Source organism: Nicotiana attenuata, unplaced genomic scaffold, assembly GCF_001879085.1.
Source record: "Nicotiana attenuata strain UT unplaced genomic scaffold, NIATTr2, whole genome shotgun sequence".
Lineage (NCBI taxonomy): Eukaryota > Viridiplantae > Streptophyta > Magnoliopsida > Solanales > Solanaceae > Nicotiana > Nicotiana attenuata.
The window spans coordinates 62,394-83,166 of record NW_017673763.1 but is presented as its reverse complement, the minus strand read 5'-3'; positions in this window follow the sequence as shown (position 1 = coordinate 83,166).

Below are 20,773 nucleotides of genomic sequence, written 5' to 3'. Positions count from 1 at the left end.
AAAAAAAAAAAATAATCTCTTCCATCTCCTCCAGTAATGGCTACACCATGTCTCAATCGTGATCTTCACCATTAAACTTCGACCAAATATTGAATTTTTTTCATTAACCTTCATTTTCACCGGGAATTAGTTTAATACAAGATTTGGGATAAAAGGGCTTGGTTGAAAGAAGAAGACCTAAATGAAGAAGAAAAATAATTTAAAAGAAACAAGAGAAAAAGAAAATTTCATATGAAACCCATAAGAATAGGAAGAGAAAAAGATGTAGAAGAATGCTAGGATACAAAGAAAATAGAAGGAAAATACAAAAATTAAATTTTTTAAAGAAGGTAACAGTAATTAATCATTAGAAATGGCCAATTAGGGCAATTTTTATGTATAAGTTCATCTCCCACGCGCCTTATGGCGAGTCACCTTACATATTTCATTAAAAAGTTGACGAGTTATTTTTTTAATATATAATGGAATATAGTTAAGGGGAGTTTTAGGCACACCGGATAGTTTAAATATGCATCTGACAAAAACATGATAGTTTATGGAGGTTTTAGAGTATTCACTCTATTTAAAACTTAAAATCTTATTTTGATTGTGAAAAGTAGAAGTTTAATCATCCATTACTGTCAAATACCCATTTAGTAATTTACTGTAAAAAGCTCAAATTTTTATTATTGTACCTTAGAAAGTGTTGAAGAAGACAAGTGTGCCTTCTTAATTTAGTGTTATTTGATTAAATTGGTGATTAGGAATTGTTTTTGTTGGTCTTTGGAAGCTTTGTTTCAAATTTGAGATCATTTAGAGCAGATTTAGGGTGGTTAGATCGCAATTGGAGTTGCAAATTCGAACAACACTTTGCTAAAATAACGCAGAAAAAATTCGCGTATACTTCGATGAACAACTTAACATATAGATAGAGTAAATACAAAGTAAACTCTACCAATCCTAGAGAATCCCTAAAGAGCAAAATCATGCCAACCTAGTAGACTTTGATGAACAACTTAACTGATAGTTAAAGTAAAAATATAACATAAACTCTACCAATCTGATAGAAAATACTGAAGAGCATTAACATAGTGCCGGCCAGGGACTATTTTTTAAATATCGTGAATTTTGAGGACATTCGGCTAAGACCAGCCGCGGAGACATTCTGTTAGTCATCCGACAGTTAAGGATAACAAGTACACAAATAGCCTTATGACCCTATTTAAGACATAATCGAAACCTATAAATTTATAAAAATTTAGTCATTCACGGGTCTGAAGTTTTAAAAGCTTATGTCTGAAGTTTAGAATTCTTACAATCTGATGTAAGAAGAAGAATAAGCCAAGGAGGAGGAGTCAGACTCTTGAAATTTATCAACAATTGATTAAATTTAAATAATTTGGAAAAACTTGAAATTATCACCCCATTATATTTTTGCTAATTCCTCGTGTTGAATTGAATGAATTTCTCAATTTAAGCACTTAGAAAAAAAATTGAGCACAACAAAAATGTGAAAGAAAAAAAGATAAAGAAGTTAAGTACAACAAAAATATGGGTCAATTTGGGTTCTTATGCTTTGTCAATGTCAACAGATGTAAATTTTCGTCATTTCTGTCGATCTATAGAAAATAATTGGATAACTATAGTTTGATTTGGTAACTAAATAGAGAAAGAATTGGGTTGGACAGTGTATGGGTCAAAATCTGACCACAAGAGGATTATCATTACAGGGAATGAAAAAGGTTCGACCAAGCCATGGACGTACCCGTAAGGCGTAATGGCGATGAGTGTCTCGGCCACTGCCGAGATTGAGCCATCGAAGGGCTTGCACTGTAGAATATATGCAGCCATGCTTGAGCGAATAAAGAGGGGTATGGTCAAGTAGGAGTATGCTGGTTAAACACCGTTGGGCAAAGGGGGAAGATGGCAATATATATATGACAGAAGAAAACAAGAAGGAGGCGGGCTGTTCAAGGAGAGAAAAAGGAACAGAAGAATAGGAGGAAACCTCCAACAACAAAGTAGAAGTCTAAATTTTGGTTACAAGCCTTTGTAATCGATATTGTTGAATCAATAAAGATAGATCTCTTAGCTCTCAACGAGATTCCTTCTCTTTCTTCTTCGCTCTTTCAGATACAAAACAATCTGGTATCAAAGATGTAAGCTTATCATTTACATTTAATGTTCTTCAATCAAGCTTGGTTTCATGCGATTCTCGTATTCAATATACTTAGATCTAAAGTTAATTATGTTTGGCTAAGATTTATCCTCTATTTTCTTCATTAATTAGTTTAACTAAAAGGCTCGACACTTTTTGGTCAAACAATTTGGCGCCGTCTGTGGTGATTTCTTAGCCAAATTTTTTAGTTTTCTTTAGATCTTAGAACCAGCCAAGTATTACTTCCAGGCTGTTACAACCTCACCATCTCGGTAAAAACACCAACTCGAAGAGAATGGTAGATAAGCTTTTGAGATAATCGTACCAATCTAGGTCAGATCCCTACATAAAATAGAAATTGTGACCGATGTATATGCGAGACCCACGCCTCACCTGTAATGATGGGTTGGGCAGACCTTGTGCATGTTTGGAGTAGAACCACGGTTACTATGCGTTTGGCATGACCGCAATCCCATGCGATGTATTTACCTTATATACCGACCTGTACTTCCACCCCTTGGGAAGGGATGATAGCCTACTGTGTGGCCCTTTGAAATAGCGGGCATATCTTCCTTTATTTTCGTACTCACGCACACTGGATGATTAATGGACAAAGTATGACATGTTTCCCTTATTGTTTGCACATATCAGACTGGGACTCGGCCTCGATACCCCAACAGGCAAGGTAAGTCTAACCCGCGAGAAGCCTAGACTCGATTAACGGAAAAGCCAAACACGGCTGCCAATCTGAAACCATCGTTCGAGTACGAGGCGAAGCGAGCGACCCTACAGCGCCTCTCCTCCTTTCATCGACTTGCCAGGCCAAAGTAACAGAATTTCGTTTGGGTTTATATTATCACACTCTTTTGTTGGTTCAAAACAGGAACACGAACACTCCCATAGATACGCGAGCAGGGAACGAACGCCACCAAAACATCCTAGGAAAAGGCTCCGTACCATGCCATCTCGCGAGTAACGACCAAGCAAAACCCTCTAAGCCGCACCATGTTACAAATAATAGAAATGGCTCGGTACAGGCCAACTATTGGAAAACAATCTCCAATGAAAGCAAAGTTAAGCAAACTGGGACTCGCCCATGAAACACACGGTATTCTCCAATGAAAGCAAAAATAATCAAACTGGGACTCGCCCATGAAACACACGACATTCTCCAATGAAAGCAAAGTTAAGCAAACTGGGACTCGCCCATGAAACACACGGTATTCTCCAATAAAAGCAAAATTGGGCAAACCGGGACTTGCCCCGACGCGCGCGTAAACAACATGGCAACAAATAATGTTCTCCAATGAAAATAATATAGCGGGTTACAGTTTCGACCTCGCTCGAACTAACACCCCTACGGCCATCGGCCATCGCCGAATGAGAGGAAAGTTCGACCTCGTTCGAAATTACGACGGGTTACGGTTTCGACCTCCCTCGAACTAACGTCCCTGTGGCCATCGGCTATCGCCAAAGAGAAAGTTCGACCTCGTTCGAAACTATAGCGGGTTATGATTTTGACCTCGCTCGAACTAACACCCCTACGGCCATCGGACATCACCAAATGAAAAAAAAATTCGACTCGTTCGAATATATAAGTCAGAAATTGACTTCTCCCAAGACGGCGACTCCAAATTCGACCTCGTTCGAATATATAAGTCAGAAATTGACTTCGCCCAAGACGGCAACTCCAAATTCGACCTCGTTCGAATATATAAGTCAGAAACTGACTTCGCCCAAGACGACGACTTCAAATTCGACCTCATTCGAATATATTAGTCAGAAATTGACTTCGCCCAAGACGGCGACTCCAAATTCGACCTCGTTCGAATATATGTCAGAAATGGACTTCGCCCAAGATGGCGAGTCTAATTCGACCTCGTTTGAATTAAGGTCGGTTCCGCCTAAGTTGGCAAATCAGAAGTCAACCTCGCCCGAACCGACAGATCCAAAGTGACTTCATTCGGACTCATACGATGAGATCCTACGCGATTCGGGCAAGGTCGAATTCCGAATTAAAAAGAAAAATCATGGACATCACAGAAAACCAAAAGATATACAAACAAAGGCGAAGCAACTGTTTCATTCAAGTATACATGCGCAACAATCGCACCCTACAAAAGGCCGAAACGGGACCTCAGGAAGAAGATGAAAATAAACAACAAAAAAAAACTAAGTACAAAGGTTGCAGCAAAAGCTTCACTCAGTGTCTTCCCCACCACCGTTCTCCCCAACATCCTCATCATAAGAAGGGAGCCTATCCTCAATACCAACACCCTCTCCAGCTACCGGCGTTGCAGGGTCATAACCGCAGGCAGTGCGAGCCTCGCATGCCTTTGCCCGAGCATCTTCAAAGGCGGCCTCTGGGACATTCCCTGCCTCCCATAAACTCTTGTATATATCACGCTGGGCCTCGGCATGGACCCATAGCTCATACAGGCGGCGGGGAATAGCCGAAGCAGACTCTTGAGGAGGAGCATGAGCCAATAACTGCGCCTTCTCAGCTTCGAGAGCCGCAACTCGGTCTCCTACGATCGAAGCGTCTCGTTCAAGTTCACGAATTCGCTCCTCGAGTTGTGCCTCCCTTAGCGTAGTTGTCGCTCTCTTAGACTCCTGCTCGGACCGGAGGACGCGGATAGTATCCTCTAGTGTCGCCGCCCTCGCTAAAGCCGACACTCGAGCGTTTTTGGCTCTCACCATCTCGGTCACTTTCTTTTACAGTTCGACCACCTTCTCCATCCATTCCGCACTCAGAGCTTCGACCTTAGTAGCATTTTGCTCAAGCTCAGCTCGTAGAGACGATACCTTCGCCTGCAGGTCCTCGCATTCCCCGGCAACCCCTTTGCCCACCTCAAGCTCTTCATCCTTGACATGAAGTTGCTCCTCGAGTTCGCTGCATTTGCGGATGGACCGCATCAGTTCCTCATCCCTTCTCGCCAACTCCTCTCTGATAAATTGGGAGCCCGCACCCGCTCTGAGCTGCTCATGTATCTCTCGGCATCTGTTACGATATCGTCGATACTTCTCGGCCATTTTCAGAAAGATCTTAGCCCGCGTCTCAACCCTACGAGCACTCTCAACCTCCAGCATCTAAGTCTAAAAAAAGAGGGGCAAGAAAGGGTCAGTGTAAAATCAAAGAGGTTACGAAACTAAGAAAATAAAGGGGAACTCACCCTTAGGCCCATCGCGGCCACACCACGTGATAGCTCAGAGTCGCTAACGTCCCGAAGAGCACCGCTTTCAGCGGCGGAACACAGAATATCGAACTGCGGCACCAGATCCACCGTGTCTTGCAGCAGATTGAGATCCGACGGAATTTCGAGTATTCGGGAAGGGCCTTCCGCTCATCCACAGTTGTAAAACCTTCCTCGAATATCCTCATATACTCAGGAGCGATGTTAGATTCAGACTCATAATCCTTAATCACAACACCTTTCTCACTCTCAGTGGCCAAAGGAGGAGCGTGGTTCTGCCGAGACGTCAAAGGGCTGCCCGAAACAGCAACCGCAGCCTCGCAGCTCCGCCTCTCTGCCACACTAGCCCCTCGAACGCTCACAACGGGTGTTATCTCCGCGTAAGGGTTGGTATCACCGCTAGTTTCAGGCGTCGCCGAGGCAGGGTCGCCCCTCGACGATGTTTCGGCTGGAGAAGCCTCTTCCAGCACTACCCGTCATCTCTTCAACGAGGACTCGTCTCTACTAACGCGGGAAGATTCGCCCCTGAACGGACTGTGGGAATCGGAGTCTCCGGCTGGGGAGTAACCTCCGCACGCACAGCTTCGGCCGTGGGCGCAGACCGGGCACTAGATCTTGGTGCAGGCCGGCCAGCAGCCGTCGACTCAGGCCGGGTAGGGGCGCAGGTTGACGGAATGCAAGCGAGGGAGCCCTCGTCCTTCGCACTCTCCGACCTATCAAGAAGGAGGGATTAGATCATATAGCGACAAAGTTAAAATATGAAGCAAAGAATAAAGCGAAACTACAACAGGCCGACTCACCAGTAAGAGGCTTGCGCCCAAACTTCTCATGGAAGGACGCCCACTCACGAATCCCCACCGTGTAGGGTAGAATTGCGCTCACCCACTCTCGGATATCGGCAACTAGCGGGGGAGGTAGTCTTTTGACTGCAAAAGCAAAAACAAGTCCTCAGTAGTGTCGCCTAAAGGGGGAAGATCGGCGACTGCCTTAAGAAAAATCACAAAGTAAATAAAGGAAGACTCACGAGCGAAGTTCCACGTCTCTGGAAACCCTGCTGGGTTCGCCACGAGGTGTTCTGTCCGCACATAGAAGTAGCTTTTCCAAAAACAGCGGTTGGCCTTATCGTCCATCTTCACCACCAAACTCTTGGTTCCTCGATGGCGCATATGGATCATCGTACCTCGAAGAAAGTGGGGGACAAAGATGTTAAGCATGTGCCCCAGGAAAATTTCTCGGCCGGCCAGCTCCGCATACTTGATGAGCATGAGAAAGAGTTTGTACGCGTATGGAGAGAGTTGGACCGGACACACTTCATAGAAGCGGCAGAAGTCTACCACCAGGGAAGGAAGGGGAAGCGTGTACCCGACAACAAAGGAATATGCGTAGAACGCGCAGTACCCCGGCGGTGCAGATGCACAATGCCCTTCCCCGCCGGCACCATGTTGATATGAGCAGGGATTCCCCCTTTGGCCTTGAGCGCCTTGATCACCGCCTCATCCGTGGTGGAAGGAACGGGCTCCGGTTCATCCCCAGTAGGGCTGTTAAAATTGGTCCTCGCCTTCCCCGGACGAAGAACTATCTCATCCACCGTCGGAAATCCTTTGTCTTCCACCACCTCCACTCCCTCTTCGAATAGGAATACGTCACTTTCCGACACCGGAGCACCAACAGCTCTATCAGATTGAAAAGGAGTACTAGCCATTTGTCTTCTTTGATCGAATTAAACAAGAACGGTGAAGGAAAAAAGGCAATGGTCACAACGAATTCTAGCGAAAGCAGAAGTATGAAAGATTATAGGAAGAGAAAGTCTACAGAACTTCTTTCTTAGACAAATTGAAAAGCGCAACAGTCTAATGAGAGTCCTCCTATTTATAGAAACATAAATGGCCTGAACGGGAAACCCAAGAGCCGCCAATCAGGAAACGGAAAGGGCTCAGGAAACAATTCGGCGCCTGGGAAACGTGCGCCATAATAACACATGATAAGCATTCATGATATCATGAATTGATGTGATGGCCCAACTCTGAACTAATGTAAAGGTTCAATGAGATTCTTGAAGCGTCACGTCGCTACCTCGCTATAAGGATCTCGACCCTCGTATAACGATTAGATTTCTCCTAACTTTTGAATCAACAGAATCCACTCATCGAGCTCGCCAACAGGCGACTCCAACGGGCGGAGGGACTAACTGTATGAGTCAAAATCTGACCACAAGAGCATTATCATTAAAGGGAATGGAAAAGGGTCGACCATGCCATGGACGTACCCGTAAGGCGTAATGGCGACGAGTGTCTCGGCCACTGCCTAGATCGAGCCATCGAAGGGCCTGCACTGCAGAATATATGCAGCCACGCTTGAGCGAGTAAAGAGGGGTATGGTCAAGTAGGAGTATGCTGGTTAAAGACCGTTGGGCAAAGGAGGAAGATGGCAATATATATATGACAGAAGAAAACAAGAAGNATATATATATATATATATATATATATATATATATATATATATATGACAGAAGAAAGCAAGGAGGGGGGCTGTTCAAGGAGAGAAAAAGGAACTGAAGAATATGAGGAGACCTCCAACAACAAAGTAGAAGTCTAGATTTTGGTTACAAGCCTTTGTAATCGATACTGTTGAATCAATAAAGATAGATCTCTTAGCTCTCAACGAGATTCCTTCTCTTTCTTCTTTGCTCTTTCAGATACAAAACAATCTGGTATCAAAGATGTAAGCTTATCATTTACATTTAATGTTCTTCAATCAAGCTTGGTTTCATGCGATTCTCGTATTCAATATACTTGGATCTAAAGTTAATTATGTTTGGCTAAGATTTATCCTCTATTTTTCTTCATTAATTAGTTTAACTAAAAGGCTCGACACTTTTTGATCAAACAGACAGATTAATTATGACTCACTATTTATTCAAATTAAATAGTAAGTAAAATTTGGAATTGTTGAGCCAACCCACCTATCTATAATTTAGACCCCCAAAAAAAACCACCTATCTACTCAATGTAATTTAACCTGTCTTTGTTTGGCCAAACCTGCCAACAACTTTATTTTGAAAACATTTATAAAGCATTTCTTAAATTTTCTTTAACTTTTTAAATTAAAGATAAACCTTTGCAAAAAAAAAAAATATCCAAATGGGACGTTTATAGAGATTCAAAACTGGATCTATCATAAAGTTTATTTTTTTAGGCCTTTTTATGTTAAAAATAGTCCTATTGATTATTTGAATTGCCATTTAATCCAATCTTTCTTTCCTTGCTTTTCACCTTTTTCGCATCTTTAATTTCCTGTAAAAAGATTCATATATACCTCCTCACTGATTTGGAACAATTTCTTCAAATTCAATTCTTCAAGTAACAGTGCCAGCTCAAATTCTCCAGAGTTGTCACTACTTTAAAATAATTACTGTAAGATAAGATGCATTAAAATCATAGAGATAAATATATATCTACAATCAGATTATTCATAAGATAAATACATGTAAATTTTATTATTTATCGGTAACTTCAATAGTAGATGTAGCTATAAGTTAGAGGTTTAACTGAAACTAATATTTTAGCTATATAATAAGTGAAACTTTTGGTACGACCAAGGGTAGTTTCATAATAATATTATTTTCTTATGGGTGTTTTGGTACTTGTATTTCAACCCTTTTATTTTCATTGTTGGACTCAATCGATTTGGGCATTTCTTCTCGGTCTTTACTTTTTTTCATTTTCAATTCCATCCCGGTCTCTTCACTTATGGTCATGCTTCTATTGTTGTCTGGCGAGTGTGTTCTGTATTTTTAAGTGCAAATAAACAGCCATCTCTAACTCTAGAAGTTTCTTCTCTTTCTTTATCTTCATTTTCCTCATACCTATCTCTTTCTTTCTTCAAATTTTACTGTCCTCTCACTTGATATCCCTTTCTCTGTATTTTTCATCGAGTTTATAGTATTCTAGTGAGTATTTTGGGTTTTATATTTTCCTTTGTCCTTTTTTATTTTATTATTAATCTTTTCTCTTGTATTCTACTTTGTTTGTTTGTATTGTTTACTTATTCTCTGGGTTTTCTGTGTACATGCAGCTTTAATACACTCTCCGAAAATATACATGCATTCTGATTGGTGAGATAAATCGGAAAGCTTGAAAATGGAAAAAGAGTATTTTTGACTTCTGCTAAATTTTTCTCTGTTCTTTCTTGGTGAGAGTGGTGTAAACCTTTGATTTTATTTTTAGAATATTTTTTTTGCTTATAAAGTTCTTTTGTATTTGCGCTTCATTTTTCTTTTTTAATTTGATGTTTAAGTGGATTTTTGGTTGATAAGAATCTGCTTTTTCCTTTCTTTTTTTTTCTCCAGAATTTTTGGGTGGATTCTATTTATGAATGTGGTTTTTGTTGGGAATAAAAAAATATTCCGCCTAGGAATAATATCCACGGTAAAACAACAATAACACAAGAGAGTAATAACGACACCAAATATTTTAACGGGATAAAATACAATACCCCAGCGGAGCAATATTACCACTATAATATTACAACTTAGTAGTGTCAAGAGACTACTACAACTTTGAAAGAAATAGCACTCTTTATTTTAAATACCTCACTACAATATTACTCACACTCACTATTTATCTCACAGACTACAATCTGTGGATTACTCTCAGCTTTCTGCTTCTCTCTCGATTTTTGGTGTGTTTAAACTGAACGAGCGAGGCTCTTATTTATAGTGAAACTTGCCAAGCTCTAAACCAATCAGATTGATTTAGTTTGTTGCAATTTGATATGCAAGTTCTCATTGCCGAGAACAAGATTCGTCAACTTGCAACAACCATTCAGAAAACCAATTTTGCAAATTGGTTTTACATTGTTGCCGACTTGTTTTGTCTCTGGTTGCAACTTGTTGCCAACTTTCTCCTTTTCTTTACTTTATTAAATGGGTTTTACAAATCTCTCCCTTAATTTTGATTTTTCTTCTTCATTCCAAGTCTTGATCTCAATCTCTGAAAATCTTCAAACTTGAGAGGCTTTGTGAAGATATCTGCAACTTGATCATGAGACTTCACATATTTGAGCTCGACTTTGTTCTTGGCAATGCATTCTCTGATGAAGTGATACCTTGTATCAATATGCTTGCTTCGATCATGATACACTGGATTCTTCGCGAGTGCCTGTGCGGATTTGTTGTCAATACAAATCTCCGTAGCTTCAATGTGTGGCAAATTGAGCTCCTTCAATAATCTTCTCGGCCAAATAGCATGACATGTACATGATGTTGCTGCTATATATTCAGCTTCACAAGTCGAGAGAGTAACAATTGGTTGTTTCTTTGAACTCCAAGAAATAATAGAATCACCCAAGAAAAATACAAAACCAGTTGTACCTTTTCTATCATCAATATCTCCGGCATAATCACTATCACAATACCCCATAAGGTTGAAATCATTAGAAGAAGAATAAAATAACCCAAAGTCAGTCGTACCTTTTAGGTACCGGAGAATTCTTCTAGTGACTTTCAAATGAGTGGAGGTAGGAGCTTCCATGAAGCGGCTTACTACTCCAACTGCAAATAGTATATCTGGCCTAGTACAAGTCAAGTACCTTAAACTTCCCACAAGACTTTTGAAAAATGTGGGATCCACCTTTTCTCCTTCATCAAACTTGGACAATTTTGTCCCACTCACCATCGGTGTGTTCACGGGGTTGCAATCGAGCATGTTGAACTTCTTCAATATCTCTTTTGTATAGCTTTCTTGAGAGATAAAAATTCCATCCTCCATCTGCTTCACTTCTAGGCCCAGGTAATATGACATGAGCCCTACGTCTGTCATCTCGAACTCACGGGACATATCTTTCTTAAAAGCTTCAAACAAACTTGGGTTATTGCCCGTGAAAATAAGATCATCAACATAAAGACAAACAAGTAAGATATCTCCATTAGTATGAACTTTAAGGTAAAGAGCATATTCATGGAGACAACGAGTAACCCATTGTCTTGAAAATATTTGTCGATGCAACTATTCCATGCTCGTGGGGCTTGCTTTAATCCATATAAAGCTTTCTTCAACTGCAACACTTTATCTTCATGGTTTTTGACCACGAAGCCCAATGGTTGTTCAACATAAACTTCTTCTTCAAGATAGCCATTCAAGAAGGCTGACTTGACATCTAGTTGATGGATCTTCCATTTCATTTGTGCCGCCAAAGAGATCAGCAAACGAATCGTCTCCATGCGGGCAACAGGTGCATAGACTTCTTCATAGTCAATGCCTTGCCTTTGCTTGTAGCCTTTAGCCACAAGTCGTGCCTTGTATTTCTCCACATCTCCATCAGCATTCTTTTTTATTTTGTATACCCATTTCACTCCAATTGCTCGATGACCCTTGGGAAGAGTTGTTAACTCCCAAGTGTTGTTCTTCTCTATTGACTCAATCTCCTCCTCCATGGCTTGTCTCCACCTTTTGTTTGTAATAGCTTCATCAAAGTTCATTGGTTCACTGTCAGCTAAGAGACAACATAAAAAATCAAAATTAGTAACTTCTTCTGTGTCCTCATAGAGCTCTTGAATACTCCTTGTCCTTTGCGGTTGTTCGTTTGAACTTTCTTGAGAAGAGGGAGATGCAACATTGGTTGGAGAAGGAGGTGGAGTTGTATCCTGCACAGGTTCCACGGTCTCTGGTTCTTCTTCATCACCAAAATATGGAAGAAAATCATATGAAGTTTCTTCCTGAGCTTCCCAATCCCATGCCAATTCTTCATCAAATTCAACATCGCGACTTACCACCACCTTACCGCTGCTTGGGTTGTATAACTTGTATCCTTTTGAACTCGTATCATAGCCAACAAACACATGCTTGACACTTCGATCGTCAAGCTTCGCTCTCCCTTGCTGTGGCACGTGAGCATATGCTATGCTCCCAAAGATTCTCAAGTGTTTGACACTTGGCTTTCTTCCACTCCATGCTTCTTGAGGAGTTTGATCTCTAACATTTCTTGTTGGAGACCTGTTGTTCAAATAAACTGCACAAGAAACAGCTTCGGCCCAAAATTCCTTGGGCATACTTTTAGCTTTCAACATACATCGAGCCATATTAAGAATCGTTCGATTCTTTCTCTCTGCAACTCCATTTTGTTGGGGTGAATAAGGTATCGTTAGAGGGCGACGAATTCCATGAGACTGACAAAAGTCATTAAATTCGTTTGAAGTGAATTCGCCTCCTCTATCGGACCTTAGAGCTTTAATTTCATAGCCACTTTCTTTCTCCACAAGTACTTTGAAATTTTTAAAAGCAGCAAAAGCTTCAGATTTTTGGTTCAAGAAATAAACCCAAGTCTTTCTACTAAAGTCATCAATGAAAAGCAGAAAGTATCTACTTTTACCAAAAGAAGGTGGATTGATTGGTCCACACACATCAGTGTGAACAAGCTGGAGCGGCTTGGTTGATCTTGACATGGCCTCCTTTGGAAAACTCCTCCTTGCATGTTTTCCAAGAAGACAAGCTTCACACAATTGATTGGGATGGTTGATTGATGGTATCCCATGTACCATGTTCTTTTCTCCCATTGATTTGAGCGCTTCAAAATTCAAGTGCCCAAATCGCATGTGCCAACACCATGATTCATCTTGCACATTAGCCTTCAAACACTTTGCATCAATTGTTTTAAGATTCAGAGAAAACAATCTATTCTTTGCCATATGCACTTTAGCAATTAGAATTCCACTTGAATCTCTAAGCCAAAGATGCATATTTTTCATGTGGATGTCATATTCCTTTTCAAGAAGTTGGCCCAAACTCAAAATATTACTTTTTAATTTTGGCACATAATAAACATCTTGAATTAGTTTGTGACTACCATCTTTACAGGAGATCAAAATCGTACCTATCCATTCGATTTGAATCTTTGAGGTATCTCCAAAGGACACATTACCTCTCACCGTTTTATTGATCTCCACAAACTTTTCTTTGCATCCACACATATGATTGCTTGCTCCATTGTCCAAATACCACGAGCTACAATCATACTTGTCTTCTTCCTTGAGTGCCAGCAATAATGTTGACTCATTTTCTTCTTTCTTGTTGTCAACAAGGTTAGCTTTCTCTTCAACATTGCTACGACATTCCCAAGAGTAATGGCCAAATTTATGACAATTATAACACTCAATTTTTGATTTGTCATGCCTTTGTCCATTATTTTCTTGGTAGTAACCACGTCCTCTTCCTCCTCTTTGTCCACGACCACGACCTCTGAATGCTTGGTGGATTTTAACTTCATTGTTGAAGTTGTTACCATTACTTCTTCCTCGTCCATGACCGCCACGGCCTCGTCCTCGGCCATTCCCTCGATAGCTTCTTTTACCTCCATAATCCTTAAAGGATGCCTGAGTTTTAAGAAGTTGCTCCAGTGGCACTTCTTGTCTCCTCTTGATCTTTTCTTCATGAGCCTGTAAAGAACCCTCCAATTGCTCCACCATCATAGAGTCTAAATCTTTAGACTCCTCAATAGCACACACCACAAAATCAAATTTTGGTGTTAAAGTGCGAAGGATCTTTTCTACCACACGGACATCTTTTATGTCCTCCCCGTATCTTCTTAATTGATTCACAACAGCCTTCACTTTTGAACAATAATCCGAAATGCATTCGGATTCTTTCATTTTTAAAACTTCAAAATCAGCCCGTTTGAAGTTTTACCTTCCTCACCTTGTCAACTCCTTGAAGAGAATTTTGTAAAATCTCCCAAGCTTCCTTTGAGGCGGTAGCATCTGCCACCTTCTCAAACATGGCATCATCCAAACATTGGTGGATGAGCGTGAGGGCTTGTTGATCCTTCTTTCTTGTCTTGTCCAAGACATCTTTTTCATTTTGAGGCAGAGCTTCCTCATTATCGGGTTTTGCATACCTTCTATCTACGATTTCCCACACATCATGGGAGCCAAGAATGGCTTTCATACGTAGACACCATTTCTCATAATTATCTTTTGTGAGACGGGGGTACTGAAAAGACAGCGGACCATTACTCGCCATGGCTCTGGTACCACGTTGTTGGGAATAAAAAAATATCCCGCCCAGGAATAATATCCACGGTAAAACAACAATAACACAAGAGAGTAATAACGACACCAGATATTTTAACGGGATAAAATACAATACCCCAGCGGAGCAATATCACCACTATAATATTACAACTTAGTAGTGTCAAGAGACTACTACAACTTCGAAAGAAATAACACTCTTTATTTTAAACACATTACTACAATATTACTCACACTCACTATTTATCTCACAGACTACAATCTGTGGATTACTCTCAGCTTTCTGCTTCTCTCTCGATTTTTGGTGTGTTTAAACTGAACGAGCGAGGCTCTTATTTATAGTGAAACTTGCCAAGCTCTAAACCAATCAGATTGATTTAGTTTGTTGCAATTTGATATGCAAGTTCTCATTGCCGAGAACAAGATTCGTCAACTTGCAACAACCATTAAGAAAACCAATTTTGCAAATTGGTTTTACATTGTTACCGACTTGTTTTGTCTGTGGTTGCAACTTGTTGCAAACTTTCTTTTTTTCTTTACTTTATTAAATGGGTTCTACACCGATGATAGCATTTACGAAATACTATGCTCTGTTTGTGTGCCGCTCTATTCAATGGTGCCCATCATCCGAGGCGTCTCTTCCTTTGCTCGGAACCTGATGTCTGAACCTGCCAATTTGGGCCGCCCTCTGATTCCTATTGTTCTAGGAATTGCGGTTATTACTTGGGATCCCACAGACGCTGTGACGGCGCACCAGAGGAAATTTGAAGAAGATCCCACAGCTAAACGCCAAAGTAAAGATGAACGCCGATATAGGGTTTGCCTTACACCGGTTTTAGGTATTAGGTACAAGGAGGAGATAAAGCTGTGTAATTTTTGATTATTTTTTAGTTTCAGCCAATAATTTTGTAGACTGTAATTAAGCCAAAGAATATGGTTTTTCATTACCTCATATAGCAAGCTGGATGTAATTAATTACTCCTTTTAGGTATAGTATCAATTTTCCAGTTCATCTTTATACATCTCTTCGATCATAAATTAGTGCCATAAGAAGATTTTTAAGTTCCAGATTTGTCAATTTATTATCTGTGCAATTACTTGAGTTATGACGATGAATCTTTTTCAAGCATAAACCGCTAGCTAGGTTAATTAATTCTTTATGCTTTCGAAGAATTATTAGTTTGACAGTTGTTTTTAATAGCTCAAACATGACAACTCCATTAAAACTACACTAGGCCCAAAAGAACAGACAACATATTTTAACAATATATTTTATCCGCGTCTCACGCGGTTTTAAAAATATTAAATTGAATGAAATAAATTGAAGGAATAATAATAAGAAAATGATAGAACTGAAAAAAATAAAAAAAATACAGAAATTAATTGTAGGAAAGAGGGAGTAAAAAGTAAAGAAAAAAGAAATTATAGAGGATGGATAACTTTTATATGCACACGGAAGAAAAATTCTATTATCTCATAAATTTATAAAATTTAACAATTAACAATGTAAGACAAGTATCTTAAATATAGAAGAAGAGAAAAGAATAAGAAATGTTAGACTTTTGGGAAATACATTAATCTTTTCCTCATTTTGCCCAAAAGGTCGTTAACATTTTTTAATTTATTCTTTTCTCCTCTTCTATTTAAAATACTTATATTGTTATTGTTAATTTTTTTTAACCCGAACAAAATGTTTTAATAAAGTTATACAGATTTGTTAACAACATCTTCTCCGTTGCCAAGTTATATGCCTTAGTTTTTCAGAAATGACAGAAATAACAGTTCACAAAATTATTAATCTTATTCCATGAGTTACGTTACCATTTGATTTATATCAATGCTCCTTACTCATTCCGGCGCAAAATATGACAATTCTCGCACAAGCAAAGGCTGAAATGCTATCCGACATGATGTGAAATATAGCCAATCCTATATTGAATCACCACTCTAGCGAGACACCTTAACCGCCCAAACTCTCAAGACGACAATAGATCAGCATGAGGGAGGCTTTCCCACTATCTCCTGTTCTTTCTCTCTCGTTTTTCTTTTGCTTATTTTCTTTTCCCTTCTTTTTTCTTCTCCCTTCCTTTTTTACTTTATTCTTTATTTTTTCTTTTCCATTTTTACGTCAATTTTCTAATAAAATCCAAAGTCACCCCGTAAATCTGCACAATCCGTTTTCTTCCAACTAACACGCTAAACATCTTAAAAATTCTCCATCATCTCAGAAATTTATCCTTACAAAGACAATCTCCTTATATTTTCATATAAAATCCCCACTGGAGAATAGAATAAGAAAATGAAATAAAAAACTTAAATAGATTTAAACTAAAACGTTATTAGCTTCTTAACTCATATGCCAAAACCCTACAAAATATTCATTAAGTAAGAAATCGAGCACATATACCATTTCGAAGTTGGAAGCGTTCAATATTTCAAAGCTATGAGGATCTCTTGTCAAAAGTTAATTCATTTGAATCATCAGCATCTTAATTTGTTCCCTTGTTTCTCTGCAATCTGCATTAACTTTATTCAAATCTGATGCCGCTTTCAGACGGATCGGGATTTCTAAAGAAGTGAATACTAAATAATATGAAGTAAACTCAAACCGCCTTAATTCCTGTATTATATAAGAAAGAATCGACACCCTGCATGTGGTAAATTTCAGTGAGAGATACTTTTCTGTTTTGTTGAAGATACGCGAGTGAATTAGCCGCTGTAACACCATGCTATAAAGAATGAGGAGTTTTACTAACGAAGAGCCAACTGTTGTTCTTGTAGACCTTAAGTTCATAAGTGATGATAAACCACATAGTTTCAAATGCTCTCCTATTAAAGGGACATTAAACGAAGGGAACGAAGATTACATTCCCAGGAAGGGAACGAAGAGCCAAATGTTGTTATTGCAGATTGTGATCGGTCAGAAAATCCAACGACGCTTGATGGAAGAAAAATGACTATCCGTATACACGAACAATATAATAATTGGTATGGAAGAAAACTGACTATCGCTGTATATGCACGCTATAATATCTGTCCGTTAGGAGATGGTTTTAATTGGTATGTACGTTTTCGAACTGATGTGTCTCTATACCTCTGAAAACGTTTGGGTTCCTTAAATTTTAAATGGTTGGTTTCTTAAATAAAAATCTTTTAAAAGTAGAAGAAAATCTAAAAAATGGAGATGAAAGATAAATAAGATACCAAGTAAAAGAAGCATGCCACATCACATTGCCAAGTCCCAACTTTATATATATATATATATATATATATATATATATATAAAGATACTAATCATGGACATTTTCTACCAAAAGTTAAATGCTTGGTTTTCTATAGCTTCCGGACTTGTAGACCACTTTTACACTTGCTTTTATATGCTTAATTAATTGTTGTTTATCAGCCAATTCCTAGTTAATGAAGCTAAAAGATGAGGATCAATCAAATACCATAAGTTCACTTGGTGCAACATTATTGATTAGTTAAACATGTGCAAATATTTGAACCCCCTCTGTGCTTGTACTAAAAGACACTCCATGAACCATGCCACTACTTCTCGAATTGTAACTCTCTATCTTCAGAATCATAAATGCACTCATAACATTGGAATTTGGATAATTTTACATGACCACTCCAATTCAAAATGCACTTATGTTTTATACTTCAATATTACACAAGAGGGGTGATTTGTGTGGTGACCAATTTTTCGCCTAAGCTGTTTATGGAAGGACCTGGTTCTTCTACGTGTTCCTTAACCTACTATTGCAGAAATAGTAAATGCGGAAAGTAAAGAACACAAGTGTTTTACGTGGAAAATACCTGGCTCAAAAGGTAAAAAAACCACGACCTGCTTTCCAGTAGGATTTTCCCAAATGCTCCACTAAAATCACTGAGCCAAAAATCGCATTTACATAAACTCTTTTGTAAACCTAGGACTAACAATAATCCTGTTGTAGCACACAGCCTCAACTGTTGCGACAACTTCAAGTTAACTCTAACTTGAAAACTCTGAGTACCTAATACAATTGCTTCTACATAAAGCTGTAAGGTACAATATGAAATCACCTACTACAATTGAACTAGAATAAAAGACAGACACTTGGAACTAGTTCTTCTATCTGGTTCAAGTAGCTTCAGGTTTGCACGCTTGAATCACACACGAACTGCTTGCAAAATTGCCTTGCTATTTTGCTCTCAATTCACGTTTAACTTCTGCTTACGTGCGTTTTTTGTAAATGAGAACAACACTGCAATTTGTTGATACCCAATTTTTCCCTAAATATTTTCTATACCCAAAATACTTTCAAAATAACATATATTTGCATATATGAGCACACACAAGAGTTTTGGTACTTTACCAAATTTTTAATGATTTTTAAAACCAATTTATTGCCTATTTTTATACCATAAAATCCAACAATTATTCCCAAAGTTATCATTTTGGTGGACAACCTATTTTTTATTCTCATATTTACACCAAAATATGGCTAACATGATTTTTGCATTTTTTTTACAAATTTATTTAGTATTTTTTTAAAAATTAAATTGCACATAATTGCAATATTAGCCCCTTTTAAGATTTAATTGTAATTATATTTATAAAATTGGCCCCAGTATTTTTAATTTGATAATTATGTATTATTAATCATTTTAGCACGTTTGATTTACTTCCAGAAATTATTTTTGCTATTTTTACAAATTAGACAAGGGAAAAGTGGCTATTTAAAAGTTAGCCATTTTTGCATTTCAATTTTAACCGGAATTGGGCCCCAATCTCAGCCCCAAATTGAACCCAATTCCCTAACCCAATTTCCTAATCCACCAGACCCAACACCCAATCACCCGAACCGGCCCGTGTCCCTTTTAATCTGAGCCGTTGATCATTTTGATCAACGGCCCAGGCTCCCCCTTACCATGTTTAATTCTAAACGACCCCCCAAACCCTCCCCATTTTCTCAAAGACCGCCGCCTCTAATCCCTCATCTCTCTCAAACGCTCTCACCCACCTGAAACCATAATAGCCGCCTACCCCCTCTTCGACCTCAAACCACCGGAATCCATGGCTAATCTAACCATGGACGACCTCTACTCACCACCTACTGCTCCCACACGCCTGCTCACTGAAGATTCGAGGCTAGACCTCAAGGGTCTTCATCCAGACCTTGGTCGATTCGAGATTCTTTGGCCGTTTCTGGCCTTGCTCCGGCGTATCTTGGCCTCTTGAGCCTGGATTCGACCTTATCAACTCAGATCCGTTCTCGTGACTTCCAAGCCTTTCTCGTCCTTTCGGCTTCTCAGAAGCCCTAGCCTATTCGAGGTTCCTTTTCGTTTATTCTTTTAGATCTGTGCTAGATCTACGCTGTTGGTAACATTTTAGAGTTTTTCCCCAAATTTCCTTTTTCAAAACTGTTCAAATCAATTTTAGGGTTTTCTGAAAATGGCTCCTAAAATATTTTCTGATTCTTTTACTCTCCCTTATGTGTGTTTATGCTCGTTTTATTTCCTATTATGTTCGAGGTTGTTCTCTTGTTTCTTACCGGATTTCTACAGAGATTCTTTTACATTCTGTGTTCACATGCTAGCCTAGGTTGTTGACTTACTTTTTGCTATATGTGTTCAGGCTCATGCTTTAATTTTGTTTCTAAAGTTCCGCTGATCATGTTCTTGCCTACCTTTGTCTTAACGCTCGTGGTTTTCTCTTGTTTCTGTTTGTGCATGTCTGCATATCTCTATGACCTTTTATGACATTCTAGAACTTGCATGTCAGGAATCTTGGTTTCTTTTGAGGTTTCTGAATGTTTCTTCTAAGGTTATCTGCTATGTGTTTTGTCTGGTTCTCATCTCGAAATTGGTTTAACCTCGCATGCCCAATGTTTGTGAGCTCTTTATACACGCTGAATGTCCCTCTAAAATAACCATAGATTCGAGACTAATTTCAGACTTCTTTGTGTAAGCATGATTGATTCTTTCCTTGTTTTATTTGAAAACTCTTTTTAACCTTTCGATTCCCCTATTTCTGACTTGGTTCAGGGGCAATTTTGAATCCCCTATTCCCTGATTTACTATGTACCAATTGATTTACTTTGTCCTTGCCTTATTTACTTGACCGTGTATTTCAAAATTTTCTTTCCTTAATTAAAACCCCTATGTATTTACCCCTTATTTGTATGCTATGCACAATATGCTTACTTGATCTCCTTCCTTAAAAAAAAACTCTTGCCCTTTACTGTTCAAATTTGAATTCCTCAATTAAAGGGATTTTCCGCTACTGATTGATTCTAATTGATACATGGTTATTTTCTTACCTTGTTCCCTGCCTGATTTCAAACTATAAATACTCTCCTCCCTTCTCTTTGAACACACACGAACACAGAACGCAATCTGAGTTCACAAATCACTCTCAGTTAAAAACTCTCTCTC